This window comes from Lissotriton vulgaris, unplaced genomic scaffold, assembly GCF_964263255.1.
Source record: "Lissotriton vulgaris unplaced genomic scaffold, aLisVul1.2 SCAFFOLD_2126, whole genome shotgun sequence".
Taxonomy (NCBI): domain Eukaryota; kingdom Metazoa; phylum Chordata; class Amphibia; order Caudata; family Salamandridae; genus Lissotriton; species Lissotriton vulgaris.
Genome location: NW_028252855.1, coordinates 374,989 through 391,335, shown reverse-complemented (window position 1 = coordinate 391,335; position 16,347 = coordinate 374,989). Strand labels below are relative to the sequence as shown.

The 16,347-nt window shown below is 45.2% G+C and overlaps 1 pseudogene across 1 annotated transcript in view; it reads right to left on the bottom strand.

Annotated features, from left to right (window-relative positions):
* Window positions 1–235: 235 nt before the first annotated feature.
* Window positions 236–16,347, bottom strand: part of LOC147661235 (E3 ubiquitin-protein ligase RNF217 pseudogene) — a 260,034-nt pseudogene continuing 243,922 nt past the window's right edge. Inside the window, exon 2 of the transcript XR_015306005.1 lies at window positions 236–469. The product of XR_015306005.1 is annotated as an E3 ubiquitin-protein ligase RNF217 pseudogene (transcript). The remainder of the gene's footprint in view (window positions 470–16,347) is intronic.

Genomic DNA, 16,347 nt, shown 5'->3' with positions numbered 1-16,347 from the left:
ACTCAGGGCAGGAGTACACGTCTAACTATGCAGAGGACTTTTCCATCCCATCACCCTGTCAGCTGATGAACAGGTCTGCAAAAGAAACCACTGAATGTAAACACTTGAATTCCAATAGTACATAAAATATACATTAAAAAGCAGAACCTATATCTGACCCCAACAAAGGCAGAAAGCTGATTTAATGCCATACTCTCACAGGCCTAATTTTTCTCAGCTTAGAAGACATGCTTACCTTGAATTTGTTCTCCACTTTGGCAGGGGTTGGAATGTGGCCCTTCCTCTTTAACGTGGTAAAGTGCTTACATTGCGGACATGGCTTGGTACCGGAGTCTGAGCGGCTGAGCTCCAGGAAGTACTTGTACTTGATGATGTCATCATGCGGTAGGTAGTAGAGGATGGTGGTCTCTTCCAGATGTTCAGTGCACTCTGTTATTGGACATTTGATCTCGGTCTGTCCCAGCTGCACCTGCATACAAACAACCGAAAGGTCACTTGTGTTGGATCTGCTGCATAGTTAATTCACAATACGTTACTTTTCTTTTATTGTGGGTCATGAGGTATTGCATAATCGCATTGGTTATGCATGAATAGATGAACAAATGGGATTTATTCTAGGTAAAGACTCCTACATCTATTGTACCTCTATAAGATGGAGTTGTGTGCTATTGCGAGTACTCGAGTGGTAAATGTAAATCCACTCAGCCCAAGAGAACAATATTATCTCTCTGCACTAAAGTGCAGCTTGCCTTGTTATTTTGCCTCAGTTCATCAGCCTTCCTTATGCAGTATTTGGAGACAAAAAGGACTCCTGCATAATTAAGGAGACAATTTAGCGCTAAACACAAGATATCACGGGAAAAATCAATCACCACTCCAAGACATGGGCTACACAAGCATTGATTATGTCAATCGTTTTTGTATATTGAAACTATTTTTACTGAGCTTCACCTATACACAATATTTGGTTCCTACAATAAAGAGCAGGTACGTGACAGGTCGCAGTGAGAGTAATGCAAGGCTGCATTACTCACAGAACAGGCACACACGTGCAGTAGCTGTGGGGTCTTCCCTCATGAGCAGAGAACAGTAAATGTACAGCCATGGAAGAGAGAGACAAACAGAGAGAGAAAGAGTATGAGAGAGAGAGAGAGAAAAAAAAGACACCCAACACCACGTGCACAGTACTCCCAGCTTGTATTACAACAACCCCTGCTTGAGCCACTAGTAGAGAAGAGAGACAGGAACTGAGCACCATAAGAGAACTGGAGCAATGCTTAGTAAAAAAAGGCCACATACAAGGGAGAAAGAATGGCAGGCGCTGAGCTCAATGTAGGGAAAGGAGCAGCATGAGGCAACTGATCAAATACCCAGGTGGAGTGGGAGGCCAAACAGGGCTCCTTAGACCATCACTTCTAGACATAATACTCTAAATGGAAAGACAATAATGAAACCATCAGTCACATCTCTGTTCTTAGCAAAAAGAACAAATACCATTCCAGAATGTTGTATCTCTACACCATCTCATTTGGAGACATAATTTCCAAATAGGGGTTCTCAGACCATTTCTATGCATATGACACCCACACCTTCTAATTTCCTACCTACCTACTCAGCCCCAGCTTTAATCACGTTTACCTAACCTTCTCACTTCCACCGGTCTCTCCATGATGCAGCTACCCCTCAGGTTGAACTCCCCCAAATCAGGGTTCTAGCATTTTCCTTTCTAATCTGCAACAATCTCTCTAAATACCTCAAATCCACCACCACTAAATCCCACACTTTTTGCCTTCTCAGCCAGAAACCATGATCTTCAAAACGTCTTTCTAAGTGAATAGAATTACCTGAAATCAAATATTACTGAAACAAAGAATCCTCCCACTTACGCTGCTTAAGAATCAGATTCAATTATCGACTGCTCAGTAGCATATATCATATGTTTTAACTCTCCTGTTTAAGTGTTATCCCTGCTTACAAGAACCAGATATTATATTGTAATTGATGTTACTATCTAAGCAACAAACATAATAGTATTTAATGGTAATTAGCAACTTGACTGTTAAATTGTTAGGCAATTAAGGCCTACCCACATTTTCAAATGCTGTAAATATGTATGTATGACGTGAGTCTTAAGAAAGACGTCCACCCAAGTTGTATGTCCTCACAGTTCACGTCAACAAACACCAGCTGATCCACATCTTAGTTTTAATCACCTCATGCCGCCCCCTCTTACTACGTACCACTGCTGTATCTCTTGTACAAAGTTTCTGTTCCTAATGCTATGCCTACTAAACGTATAAATAAAATCAATACACATGGTGGCTCACTCATTGGAGTAAAATGTATTGATGTTGTGGTTACTTTGTTTCGCTCCCTAAAGTATACTGAAACTTCTAGGGGATGGTGTTGTCCTATATAAATATGCAAAATAATGAACATAATAATGCATCACCCAGACACCAATGTTCAGTTTAATGGTCATCAAAGGAAGCAATATTCTTGCAAAGCTAAGATCTGTCACATTTTTCGGCAATACCGGTGTATGTATTTCACTATGCGATGATGTAGTAGACATATCTATAGCATTTCAATGGTAACAGTCGGAGTGTCCCTTGCTCCAGCGTACTCTGCGGCTCTAGGCCTCCTCATTCACCCCAGCTAGAAAACAGAGGGAGTAAACTCCATACACCTAACAACCTTTCCTCTTTCGGCGTCTGCCACATGTTATTTCCTCATCATAATAAAAGTCAATATTCATATTAAAATCGTCAATAAGGAGAGGGACATGCATATGTGAGAATATAAATCATTAGAGAAGAGGTGTTCAATGCAGCAAAACACGCAATAATGAAACTTGCGACAGTTCGTACTAGAACCAGATTTTCGATCAGGGGTCTTCAAACTGGGGGGGTGGCCTTAACTGGGGGGGTCTCTGGTTAAAAGAAGCACCATGCTGAAAGCAGTGCTTTGTTTTACGCTGAAAACCAATGATCAGCAGTAAGCCACTCTGTAATGGGCCATTAGTAACATTTATATCTGCTATATGTGTCCAAAGGGAAGGGACTTCAAATATTCTTTAAAATCTCTCCAACCTCTTTTGGATAATTACACTATGGATACTTGTACAAGTTAGTAAAGCCAAGCTAACCAGAATAGTATATTTGACAATCATGAATTTGATTGCATTTTTAAAAGGTTTAAGGTAACAAATGTTAAAAAAAATTGATAAATTTAAATATTACAAAATGAATAGAATAATTATGGAAAAATTATGGGGGCCCCTAATGAGATTTTTTTATACTGGGGGCGCAGCATTGAAAAGTTTGAAGACCACTGCTTTAGATGGGTGCCGTATCTCCAAAGGAGTTGCACGGTTCAGAACAACACATCGTCTAGAATTTCTAACTATCTTCGTTGTCTGGGGGCTAAATTGAAAGAGCTCAGGTCGTTAAAGGAAAGTTAGTGTTATTCTGCCTTTTGCCTCAAAATGATGACGTCAATTCTTAAACACACACGAGCTGGAGCACCTTGCCTGCTGTTCACGACTGGAGGAGTGCCAATACTTGTTCCAGGTGTCTACCTGGGGAAGTACCGGCAACGCTTTTAAATAATGCAGATCTGTAACTGGCTTGGCTGCCAGGCACGCGCCTCTGAGTAATCAAAAAGTAGTTCAAGATAGAGATTAAAGAGTTGGTATACGCCCATCGGAGCCTACCCTTGCTAATTTACTCCTCATGCAGGAGGAAGGGACACTATTTGCAGGAAAGCCATCATCGTCAAACACTGAGATAAGCAGAGCTGCCAACCTTAAAGAGAGTAGAGGGAGTTAAAGAGAGACAGGTTTCATTGACACAAAAAATACAGATGTCGTTTCGAATAAATCACCTTTGCAAACGCCCATAACCACCATACCTCTTAGACAATTAAGTTGCGTTTTAGTTTTAAAAGAAACTATTTTATAGCATTATCAGTTATTTGCCAAATATTTTAAACTATATGAAAGGTATTTTATTCACTTCTGAATCCAATTGTTTCTGTGGACTTTTTTTAAAACACGCTCCCGACAGTGTCAGATAACAAAATGTTTTTCTGTTCCAAAATCACGACACAGCTGAGAGAAGATCGAAATGCTGAGGGCGAGGATGGCTATGGAACTTATGAACAGTATATGGGCAGTGGCAGGGTAAAATAGTGAGTGCATAAGCGGGTAAAATGTAAAAAAAATTAAATTGATACTTGTATTGCGCACTACTCACCAGCAAGGGTCTCAAGGCGCTTGTATGAATACCGCTGTGGAACCCATCCTGGCTTTCCCTGTGAGGCGTCCACTCCTGGGCACCCCCAAGGTGGAGGCCAGGCATCCTTAGCGTTGTGGGGGCCGTTGTGGAGACACCGAGGCGAGAATTATCAGGTCCGTGGAATTTTGAGCCCAAGACCCGCCGAGGCGGGGAATTGAACCCTGGTCCCGGGCTAGACCTCTGCATCAGGGTCTGCCTCTCTAATCATTGAGCCACACTTCTCAATGAGTTGTGTTATGATACACGCATTCAAATCAAGCGCCCTGAATGATTTTTTCCTGTATGTTGGGTTTTTAAACTGATGCAGATGGTTGTGAACAAAGAATTGTGATGAGAAAATACAGAGTAGGGTACAAGACCTTAATTTGGATATGGTTTGCCTGGTAAAAATGACCTCTTAGTAGCACAATGAAAGGACTACTATAAAGACGATGGTGTAGGACAAGCATCTACGGAACAGGAAGAAGAGAACTATGTGAAGGACTTGAGTTGCCTGTGGACAGATCTGAATGTTTTCAGGCAGTGGAGCCACGAATCCCTACTCTAGCAGCTTAAGTGGGATAAACCATTACATGATGATTAGTTTTACATTGGCCTCTTCAGTCTGCAGGCGTGCACACAAACGATCATAACAGACTCTAAGAGAAGAGCAGGGCTTACAGGTAGAGGTCAAGTCTTGCCATGTGGGCCAAGTTCAGTAAAGGAGAGAGAATGAAATGATACTAACAAAGAACAAACTAGCAAAAGAGAGCAGCAACCTGTGGACGTGGGAGAAAGAGATGCAAGTAAGAGCATACGATGTGAGAAAAGAAAGAATTTTGGTAGTTAGAAACTGGACAGGGGAGAAGGTAGAAAGAGTGAAAGTAATGAATGGTGCAAGGAAGGTGTCATGTCGTGTGGTGTAGTCTAGTGTTTCAGGATGGACCGGTGGGAGGAGTAGGAAAGGGAGGAGCAGGAACAGGATAAGGGGAAGGGCAGTTAGGAGTAGGATGGCTAAGAATAAAGAGGTATTAAAGACTACTCCTGGCTCCGGTCTTGTTTGGGGGGGCACGACAATGGCGACGAGGATGGGATCATGCTGAAACCCGCATCTGCCCAGAACCCCTGCCGTCCGTGAACGACCCAAGACCTGAGAGCCTGCAGCCTGAGTCAGTGCCGAGTGCGAGAAGCGCGAAAATGAAACGCGCTACATGTCGAGCCTGAATGCTGCCCCAGAATTCAACAACCGATAAGCAAAAGGAAAAGGAGCTGCCTGCACGAATTCAACAACCGATAAGCAAAAGGAAAAGGAGCTGCCTGCACTTTCGGAGGGCCGCCGGAGTGCCTCTAATCCGGGAGAATCGGCCAGCGAACACGGTGAGCCTGCAGCCGGTGTCAGCGTAGCGCGCGGGGGGGGGCTCGAAACCAGCATCACCCCTTGCAGCGCGTGCGTATGCTGCCCAGAGCGCGAGGATCAGCGCTACTTCAAAAACTGTGCTCACCTGCAGCCTGTGTCGGCGTAGCGTGCGGGGGTCCAAGGCCAGGATCACTTTTGCGGCGCTCGCGTATGCCGCCCAGAGCGCAAATGTCAGCGCTGCTTTCGAAGAAACGGTGTGCCCGCCCTGAAAACTGGCGCGCATCAGCGCCACAGGCGAGGAGGGCGCGTGAGGACAGCCAGGCGTGAGCAGCAACGAGAGGGTGAGTCCTCGAGTGCCTGAGTGTCCGTACAACAATACACTGATGCCTGCCTAGAGCAAAATAAACGACATTTGAGAACAGAGCTTGGGATTAAGAAAATAACTATTCGTGTCCCAAACGGCGGCCATATTAGAGTCAGGCGCCACCCATAGAACTCCATCAGAGTTATGGAGTCGGCCATCTTTAAGTCAGGCGAGCTGAGTTTGGGAAAGGAACACTGAAGGAAAAAAAATAAATAAATAAATAACTCTGGAAACAAGCATCGGTACCCAGGATAAACAAGCACCAATAAATGCAATAAAGAAAATAACTTTGGAAACAAGCATTGGTACACAGGATAAACAGGCACCAATGAATGCAACAAATAAGGGGAACTAACAACAAGCACAAGCCAATACAAGAGACTGAACAAGCGAACGAACACATGCAAAGTAGGAGGTATCGAAGCGAGTTTAACGGCAAGCACAAGCCAACACAAACCGCGACCACAACAAACACAAGCAAATGCAAACCGTAAACGCAACGAATACGAGCTGATGCAAATTCATAGCAAGCACAACAAGCACGAACCACGAAGCATACCGCCAACGGGCGAGTGCCGACCAAGCTGATCTCAAGAAACCAAATCCTTTCAACTGAAGCTTGCGCATCCCACCACCATGCCAAGGAGGAAAGACACGCACAAACCCAACCCCTGCATCGGAATACCTCCTCCAGTGGCACGAGCCAGCGACCACTGTTTAGGTCCCAAATGGTCAAGGTGGCTGGAGTCGTTGGACGAATTCCTCGCAATAACCGGCGAGCGGAGGGATAGCAGGCGTCGACTACTATTGCTTCAGCTGGTGGGTCACGAAGGCCGACGCCTAATCAAAACATTTTCAACAAAGGACACGGAGAAATATACAGGACTCAGAAAGACGCTGCTCGCTTACTTCTACACAAAGGAGGACGTGGATCACGAACGCATTGCTTTCAACGCAGCGCGTCAGGAACCATCAGAATCCTTACCAAGCTTCATCACCCGGCTGCAACGTTTAGTGGAAGGCTGCCATTTCGACACTTTCACAAATGAAGAGGCAATCCGACTGCGGGTGATTGAAGGATGTTCAAAACCCAACACCAAGCGCAAGATCATTCAAGGACGGTTCTCGCTACAAGAGATCATCAGGAGAGCCGAAGTTGGAGAGCGGGTCACAGCGAGAGAAGCATCCAAGGAATTCCACCAGGACGCAGGAAACAACAAGAGAAGAAAGGAGACATTCCCCATGTCCATGAGGAACATCCAGGAGACAAACAAAACCCGAGAGAGGGAGGGCGAAAGCAGACAAGAAGCAAGATACCATGAGAGACAAAGTGACAGAGAAGCAGGAAACGAAAAGAGAAGAAAGGAGTCATCCCTATCCTCCATGTCCGCGAGGAAAGCCCGGGAGACAAACAAAACCCGAGAGAGGGAGGGCGAAAGCGAACCAGTGGCAGGATATCATGAAAGACAAAGTGACAGCGGACCAGAAACAAGATACCATGAAAGACAAAGTGTCAAGGAACTCCCTGAGCCACCAACACAAAGGACAATGGATAAGGATGTACGAAAGACTAGGACAACCAGGAACTATGACTCTGGAGATATACCAAGCAGTGACACAGACCACACAGAGGAGGCCGAAGACAATCTACTCAATGGTCGTGACGAAAATACCAAACACCGGCGAGGAGACAAGTCACGTTATGTCCAGAAACCAACATACTACTTTGGAGAACCATCATGCAGAGACACAGACCACACAGAGGAGACCGACGGTAGCTATGAGGAAAGGACCAAACACAGGCGAGGGGACAAACCACGCCGCCTCCAGAAACCGAGATACACACACACTCGAGCAACTCATGACCAAACTAAGGAAGCAAACACGTGGCTAGCAAACAACCCCGTAATAACAACAACACAAAAGACATTTCAAGAGAGACACCCAAAGGAGTGTCTCCTCGACAACATCGACTCCAAGAGCATGTCATCGTCACTTCAAGAGATGTACCCAGAAACGTGTCTCTTTGATAGCAGCGACTTCAGGAGTGCATCATCGAGCGATCCAGAAAGCACGTCGGGACGATCACCTAGATCAACGGAAACCCAGCACCGACAACAGTCACGGTGTCCACCACCTGAAATCACAGTGGAAGCAACGACCGTCTCGCCTGTCCAAAGTAACGCACCTCAGGCCAACAACCCGCAATGCCTGAACTCCCCACAAAACAACATACCATGTCAACCACAGGAACATCATGACGTGAAGAATATACCGTCACCACTGAAAGGGTCAGCAAGGCTTACGCAAAAGGGACACAGACGAAACACGGATGCAGGCGATTGTACCCGCTGGGGGGGGAAAGATCACCCAGTCAGGCATCCACATCAGTCAGAAGGGAAACATGCACCTATGTTGTCGGATATGCCTGTCCATGGACAGGAGGACAGTGTTGCCCTTGACCGGAGAAGACAACGAGAAATAGAAGTGCATGCAGACGCTCGGAAGAAAACCAAAATAACGGACACGCATGTAAGAGACCAATTGTCACTCAAGCTAGAATTACAAAAGAACACGGACAGCCGACATCTAGCGGAACCATCGACAGCCACATCACAAGAAGCGATACTCCTGTCAAGAATGCCGGAAAGACACAACGAAGTACCTCCAGCAGACTGCGCCCTGCTGATTGATATGCACGATTCGAAACAAGAGGACAGCACTGCCCACGACTCGAAGAGACAGAAGTTAGCAAGATCTCACACTGATGCTCAGAAGGAAACCAGAACATCGTCCACTCCGGAAGGAGATCGAGCGTCAGTCGAACGAGAACTACCGAGAAAGACAGATTGCCGATATCGAGCTGAGTCACCAACTGTCATCTCACACAAAACAGCCACGTTCGCGTCAGAATCTGTAAATGGGTGGATAACCCTGAAGACTACTGAAGCCCGCAACGAGTCAGAGAACCAGAAGACCACACACAGTACTCTGTACTCTCAAAAACACACTCCCGCAGTCAAGGACACCCTTATCGAGGCAGCTAACAGCAGCTCGAACAAAAACAGGGCCTCAATAGACTATACCTTGCTAGCGCCTGAGAAGCTGACTGAGTCCAAGCCTGGAACGGCAATGTGTCCACGACCGGCAAATGTGTCCAAGACCCCTACGGACTCCCGCGGATCTGTATGGGGACAGTCAAGAAACTATGAACAAGTTGAAGATGACTATTTTGTTAAGAAAGGGGGAGATGTCATGTCGTGTGGTGTAGTCTAGTGTTTCAGGATGGACCGGTGGGAGGAGTAGGAAAGGGAGGAGCAGGAACAGGATAAGGGGAAGGGCAGTTAGGAGTAGGATGGCTAAGAATAAAGAGGTATTAAAGACTACTCCTGGCTCCGGTCTTGTTTGGGGGGGCACGACAGAAGGAAGGAAACAGGAAAGGAATGAGGTGCAAGGAAGGATGGGTTGAAGATAAAAACTGGTGAAAACAGGCACTTTTCTGGCTTCTCCCTTGTGTACCGGGATGAGAAAAACAAGAAAAAGAGCTCTGCTTGGTGGATTGAGCCGAGAAATACGTTTCTTTAACCAATCTGTGAAATGTGGTAAGGAAAATAAAACAAGCACAGGCAAATTCAACAGGTTTGTATTTAATGTGTTGGTGTTTGCATGTGGTGGCACTTTAAAGTGAGATCTATATGCTTTACCGATTTTTGATATGCATGTCACACGTTCAGCTGGTTTCCTAGATAAACGTTACATTGAGAAGGCAAGGGAGATAGATGGTTTCTATTTGGTAGGGTGTTAAATGTTCATAGATTTATTCTTGAGAGAAGATTGAGTGTGTCTACCCATTGAATTAAAGCGAAACACACGAGTTGTTGTCTTGTTTTATTCTTTCATTTTTCCTTTTTGATGGTATATTCCATTGTAGGTTTATTTTCATATACCTTTACAAAGAAGTCCCAAACTTGCAAACACTTCATACTGTTGGTATATTGTGAACATTCAACACATGTTTCACCCGCTTTGGGACTGTATTACCTCAGTATTTTTCAAGAATGCAAAGTTGAAGAAAGCGTGGATTTAATTTTTAAGTATTGTTTTGATATTCAGACAATCCATCACTATATGTAAAGTGACTTCAAATCCAAATGACTTTATGCCCATTGCTAGGCATGAGGTTGTGAAAGTCCACCGCCATAGTTAGAAAGTGAGCGGTCTATGTTGCCTATGTAAGTGTGTCCAGGCATGTTTGAGCAAAAAGCCTCTATCCCAAGCACTCGCAATTCTACAGTACAGACAATCTAACATGCCTCTAACAATATTCAAGGGAAATCACAAATAACTCTTCAATCGTTAATTTTCTTAGGATCCAATTCTTTTATTCTTAGCCACAGAGCTAACACGTGTTTCGTCGCTGTTCAGGATACACCTGTGACTTCCTCAGGGCTGTCACGGTCTTCAAATTTTTCTTACATCTTGTGTCCGGATAATCTTCTGTCCCGGTCCGTTCCCTGTGAGATTTTTATAGAAATGCCACCCCTCCTTAAGGGATAAAAGGCTCTCATTACAAGAGAGATCCAATACCGCTCAATACGCAGTATTAAAGTTCACCACACCATATCCGGCGGGAGGAATCTGGCTGTCTGTAAACTCTCAACCTCTTGTGTACGAGGTGCAGGGTAAGTTTTAGGTTGGCCTTATGTAATTGCATAAGTGTTCTTATATCCTCTGCTTTAGCGGTCTGATTGTACTACAGATGTAGCTTTTGTTGAATGGGCAGGTTATGTTGTAGATCACATAGGTGCTCTCACCATTGATGAAATCCTTGATTCTGAATTGGATGCCATTTATTGTACGTTTCTGGGCTTTTGGTTATTCACAGCTTGCATGTGGAGCAGTTCTTACATGTGTAGATTCCCTTTGGTTGATTTAAGAAACTTTCCATTTATTTTTGTCTCTTGCTAGAAGGAGGGGCATAGTTTTTCCCTCAAGTTGGGTGCTCTTTTGAAGCTGAATTGTGAGAAGGATTTAATGTCCGCCTGTATGGATGGGTTGCTGGTGAGTAATGTCCAATGTTGATTTACGATTTTGAGAATGTATTGGTGGCTGTCACTATATTGTGTAGTATGCTGTATGGCTTGTTTGAACTTGGTATGTCTGGTATCTTGGAAGAGTTGGTCACAATTGACTGAGGGTTATTAATGCAGTGGGAAAAACGGGCCCCCCTCTAAATCCTGGGCCATCTTCACCATAGTGCCAGTATTCAAAAAGTATAATCGCGATAGCACTCATTGCTACAGACCAATATCTTTATTGGACTCTGTGGTTAAGGTGGTGGGCCGAGTTCTCCAAATAGACTAACTAGCTGGGAACATGATAATAATATTTTGACTGATGTCCAGTACAGGTTATGTCCTGGGCGATCCACTGTAGCCCAGTGCCTTAACTTATTTAGGATTCTAAATAAATATACAGTACCATCTATTTGGCCTTCATGGATCTGTGATCTGTGTTTGATTGCATGAACAGAGTTAAGCTTTTGCAGATCCTGTTGGCCATCGGGGTGGATGGGGATATTGTTCATTTATTAGGAGGACCTTCACAGAGACACAACAGCTGAGATTAGATATTCACAAGAAGTCAGGGGCTCCCACCAGATCTCAATAAAAAGAGGAGTACGTCTAGGGTGTACCTTAGCCCCTTTTTTGTAAAATTTGAATATTAACAAACTGGAAAACGTTTTATTAGAGATAAAGGTAGATTTCTCTCAGGAGTGCCAGCGTGGCCTACCGGTTTTATTATACGCAGATAATGCAGTCCGTATGTCTCGGACCACAAGATGACTGCTCAACTTTTTTCCTCATTTATGGTGGATCTAGACCAGTCAATAAACAATTCCAAATCCTATGTGATGAAGGTGGGACTCCGGTCCAGAAAGCTTTATCGGTTCGCGGTTGGAACTGCCCAAGTACCCCGTAAAGATGTTTTCTCATATCTTGGGGTGCTGATAGACAAAAAGATTAAATGGGAGCCACTACAACAGAGAAAGAGGGGAGACTTAGTGCACGCTAATATGGCTATTTTTAATTTGGCCTTACGATTAGGTAGGAGACCGACTGCAGCACTCCTACAGTTATATCAGGCTAAATGTGCCACTAAAGCTTCCTATGGAAGGGAAATATGGAGTTCTATTATTATGGACGAGTTACAAGTGGCTGAGAACACTTTTTTGAAATGCCTTTTATGTGTGCCCCAGGGAACATATAATATCGTGGTACATGAAGAACTAGGGGTGCCCTACCTTTCCGATATGTTGGCTCTTCGTCCCTTAACATTATGGTTGAAGAGCTGGTTGAACGAAGGTCTGTCAGCAAGTAAACTAATTTTGAAGGAGTGCATGGCTCTTGACCATGCTCACCACATCCTGTAGCTCAACAATATAAAGAGAGATTTTGAAAGACTGGGAAGTGTTGACGTATTTATTAAGCCAGATTTAGTGACTAAGAAAGACCTGGGCTGTGTGGGGGAGACTTTTTTACGAACAGAGGATACTAGATAGGGAAGAGTATGAACTGAGGAAACCTATTGTCTGTAAATTCATTATCCTGAAAGCTGTACAATCGACTGAGTTATATCGTTAAGGGTCTCTCAGTACCTATGAGCGTTTCCTACTGACCAGGTTTCACTTTGATCTCTTCCACCTCTTGTTGGCACAGCCACAATGGGTGTAGTAGAGGTCAGATTTTAGAGTCCTGTGGCTGCGACGGGAAGTCTCCACAGGACATGCTTAATGTTTTTATGTTTTGTAAGTATTGTGTGATCCCCCAGAAAACTTTTATTATACCTTTTTTAAAAAGACTGGAGTTTGAGCCGGTGCAACCAGCTTTTATTTACCTACAATTGTTGTCTAGTGAAACTGTATAGCGCTTTATTAGGCATTTTGGTGGCATATGTTAAGGGTTTTGTGCTTATTTTTGTTTATGTTTCTTGTAGGAGAATAGGGTCTGCTTCCTATGGTCACCCCCACTTTTTGCTGTGATTTTCTGGTTTTTCGACTTTAATGTGGCTGTGGGCCTGCTAATCAGACCCACAGCCCAGCTGTTCTCTCTCTAAACTGATACCATGTACTTTAGGTACATACCAGATTGTGTATTGGGTCACCTTTGTGAGCCCCTGTATAGTGTACCATAGGTACCCAGGGCATAGGTGCATCCAAAGTCTACCAGGGGCTGCAGCATGTATTATGCCACCCCTGGCTGGCCCTCCAAACTGACACCACAGGCAGATCACTCAGCTTGGGTAAGGTGGTGTAATCAACCCTTACTTAGAAATAGTATACCTATATCTACCTTATATATATATATAGACACATATGTACCTAAAAGTCACTCCTATGGTAGGCCTCGACAATCCTGGAGGCAGAGTGCTTGGTTTTATGTGAGAGGATGCCCTAGCATGAGCTGAGCCCCTCTGCAGCTTTCGGAACCATCTCCTTATAGCTGTTCTATGATATAGCCATACCATATACTCTTAAGTGCATTATAATCCTCACGGTTAATGCTAACTTTGGGTTGGCTTAATCAAAACATGTTGTGTAAGGTGTCAAACACTTTGGAATACTACCCCCCCCCCCCTCCAATTCTGGCGGCGGAGTTAGCATTCCACCCTTCTAGAGGGAAAAGACATGTATGTTACTGCTTTACCCGGTTAAAGTTAAACAGAGACCCAGCATTACAAAATGGATGCTGCTGCCACAGACACAAGTCTGGCCTCCTGCTGCTGGACGAAACTCCGGCAGGGGAGGCCTGGACAATAGGTTTCCTGTCCAGGGAGAGGCCAGCACCTCCCCAGACAGGCAGATGTGTATTGGGACAGGGAGGGCTGCATCAGCAGATGCTTTTTGAGACACTGCCTGGGGCACACAAGGTGCTCAATGCATAGCCTGTTTCAAACCAATTGCTGGGGCACTCCAGCCCAGCTCTGGCGCGAAACTGGACAATGGGAAAGGGGTGTAACCACCCCCTTCCCAGTGCCATCCATAGGAGGGACCTAGGCAGGTAATCCAGCCCCTTAGCTTAGTATAAGTATAGGAGCTGTGTCCCCAGGAATTTAGATTATCCTGGAAAGAAACTTTGATACAGAACTCTTGGACCTTCGACATTCTATTCTGACTAGAAGACGGAAGACATCTCCCTTGTGGTCAAGAAGTGATCACCCTGTGCAAATAGGCACCACCAGTAACTTGCCGGTCTGCTTTGTCGACGCTCCCGCCGGAACCCGAAGACTCAGCGACCCAGGAACTGGACTCTCAGACTTCTCTAACTCCGACCCACATCCACAGCAAAGCTGAGACCCGTGGCGGACACGAGAGACGTGGGACCGGACACCCTGGATATCCTGCATTTTGCGAACTGCTCGACTACAGAGGTACCTTCACAGTTGTGCATTGGGGTACGAGAAGCCCCAGACCCGAGCACCATTTGCACCGAAGCTCAGCCCTCCACACTCCACCATTTCAGCTCGGCGCGTCTTCCCGGTTCCTTGCCCGTTGGCTAGTGAGCCCCCTGAAGACTTTTCTTTTGAACTAAACTGCTTTCCTGGTTGCTCCAGGCTTGCTTCAGCTTCCCTTCAAAGGAGAAGCGCCACCGATCTTTCTGGTCTGCAACAGAGCCAATATCGACATCCTGCGTGGGTTGCGTTTGCCAAGGCTTGTTGGGTCCAAGCCGGATACCGACACCGCAGTCAGCTAGATCCTTCGTGGGACAGCTCGAGTCCAGCGCCTGGTCATCGTCGATGCCTCCTGGACCTCGTGGCTGAAGAAACAAGCTCACCTTCTTCACCTTCAAGCACGCGACATCGCCTGGTCCCTTCCTGGTCACTGACTAGTGACCCAGACTCTGTCCCCTCTGCTTTCAGGTTCTTCAGATCTCCGATCCACCCTTGGATCCACCCGGACACTTTTCCTCTGGTCGCCTACAGCACTTCTTTTGCAGATCTCCATAGAAAACGACGACGAAAGGCACCTATGCACCCTGCTTCCCTGGGTGAGGTAACACGAGTACTCCGGTGCTCCTGTGGGTCTTGACTCTCGAAGTGTCCTAGTCTAAAGGGGTTTTGTCGTAGTCCATCTGGAAGTGCTCTTAAACAGTAACTTTGCAACTCCTTCGTTTCCCATTATAAGTCAATGGTAACTCGCGATTGTGTTTAGACACTGCACGCGTCTCCCGTGGGCCTCCTACTTCCTAACCTTTCGTTGTTTAGTGTAGTCCCGGCGATTCTACAGGCCCTAGGCCTGCTGTCTAAATCTCACGTGGTTCTTATACCACTTGCTTAGTATATGGTTTGTGAGGCCCCTAGTACATAACTGTATTTGTGCAACTTATCGTATGCTCAGAATCAATGCTGGCAGGGCTCCACTCTATCTGAGATCACTAGTTCACCAGTACTGCCCGCCCCGCACCCTTCGTTCATCCAATCAGCATAGATTCCAGGTCCCTCGGATCAAAAGAATCAGAGTGGGTGGCCGCTCCTTCTCCTGCTTGGCCCCTTCCTTATGGAACTCCCTTCCTCTTGCCCTGCGAACTGAACCCTGCTATCTTAAGTTTCGCAGGGAGGTTAAAACTTGGCTATTTAACCAATAATCTGCTCTCTTCTTGAGTCTCTTGGCTGGTACACTCACCCATTAGGTCCCTAGCGCCGGGAAACCTCCGGGTAGCTGTGCGCTCTATAAATTTAAATATAATAATAATAATAATAATAATAATAATAATGCTAATTGAGTAACATGTGATGTACTTTTACCTCTGACCTCATAAAGAGTGCAGAGGGGTTGTGTTAGAAATAAATACATATTTATTTGATATATATACCTCGTGTGGTGTCCTTTCATTTGGTATTCAAGGGATTATAATTGGTAAAACAGCTTACTTCACATGCTCTCTGAAGTCTTAGCATAATGACTGCTGGTCCATGCTACCACTAGGATAGCTTGTCTATAAGGTTGACTTTACAACCTCCATCAATAAGGGTCGATTAGACTGGTGCAAGGTGCCCACTAGAATAGTGGATATCATATACCAGGCTAATTTCTCACATTTCTCTGCTTTAATGTTTTTCTGTATATGCATCCTATAACCTATTGTTTATGTATCGTATGTATTGTTTAACTATCACTGGGAGAAAGCACCAAAGGAAGGACAGGCTCTTCAGATTGATGAGGCATTGACATCTTTGGAGTTTGTCCAACTAGTGAACGGTCCAACACACGTCAAGGGTCATACCCTGGACTTGATTTGGACAACACCTCCTGTACAGGATATGGTGGTGGCCCAGCCATGTGTTTGGTC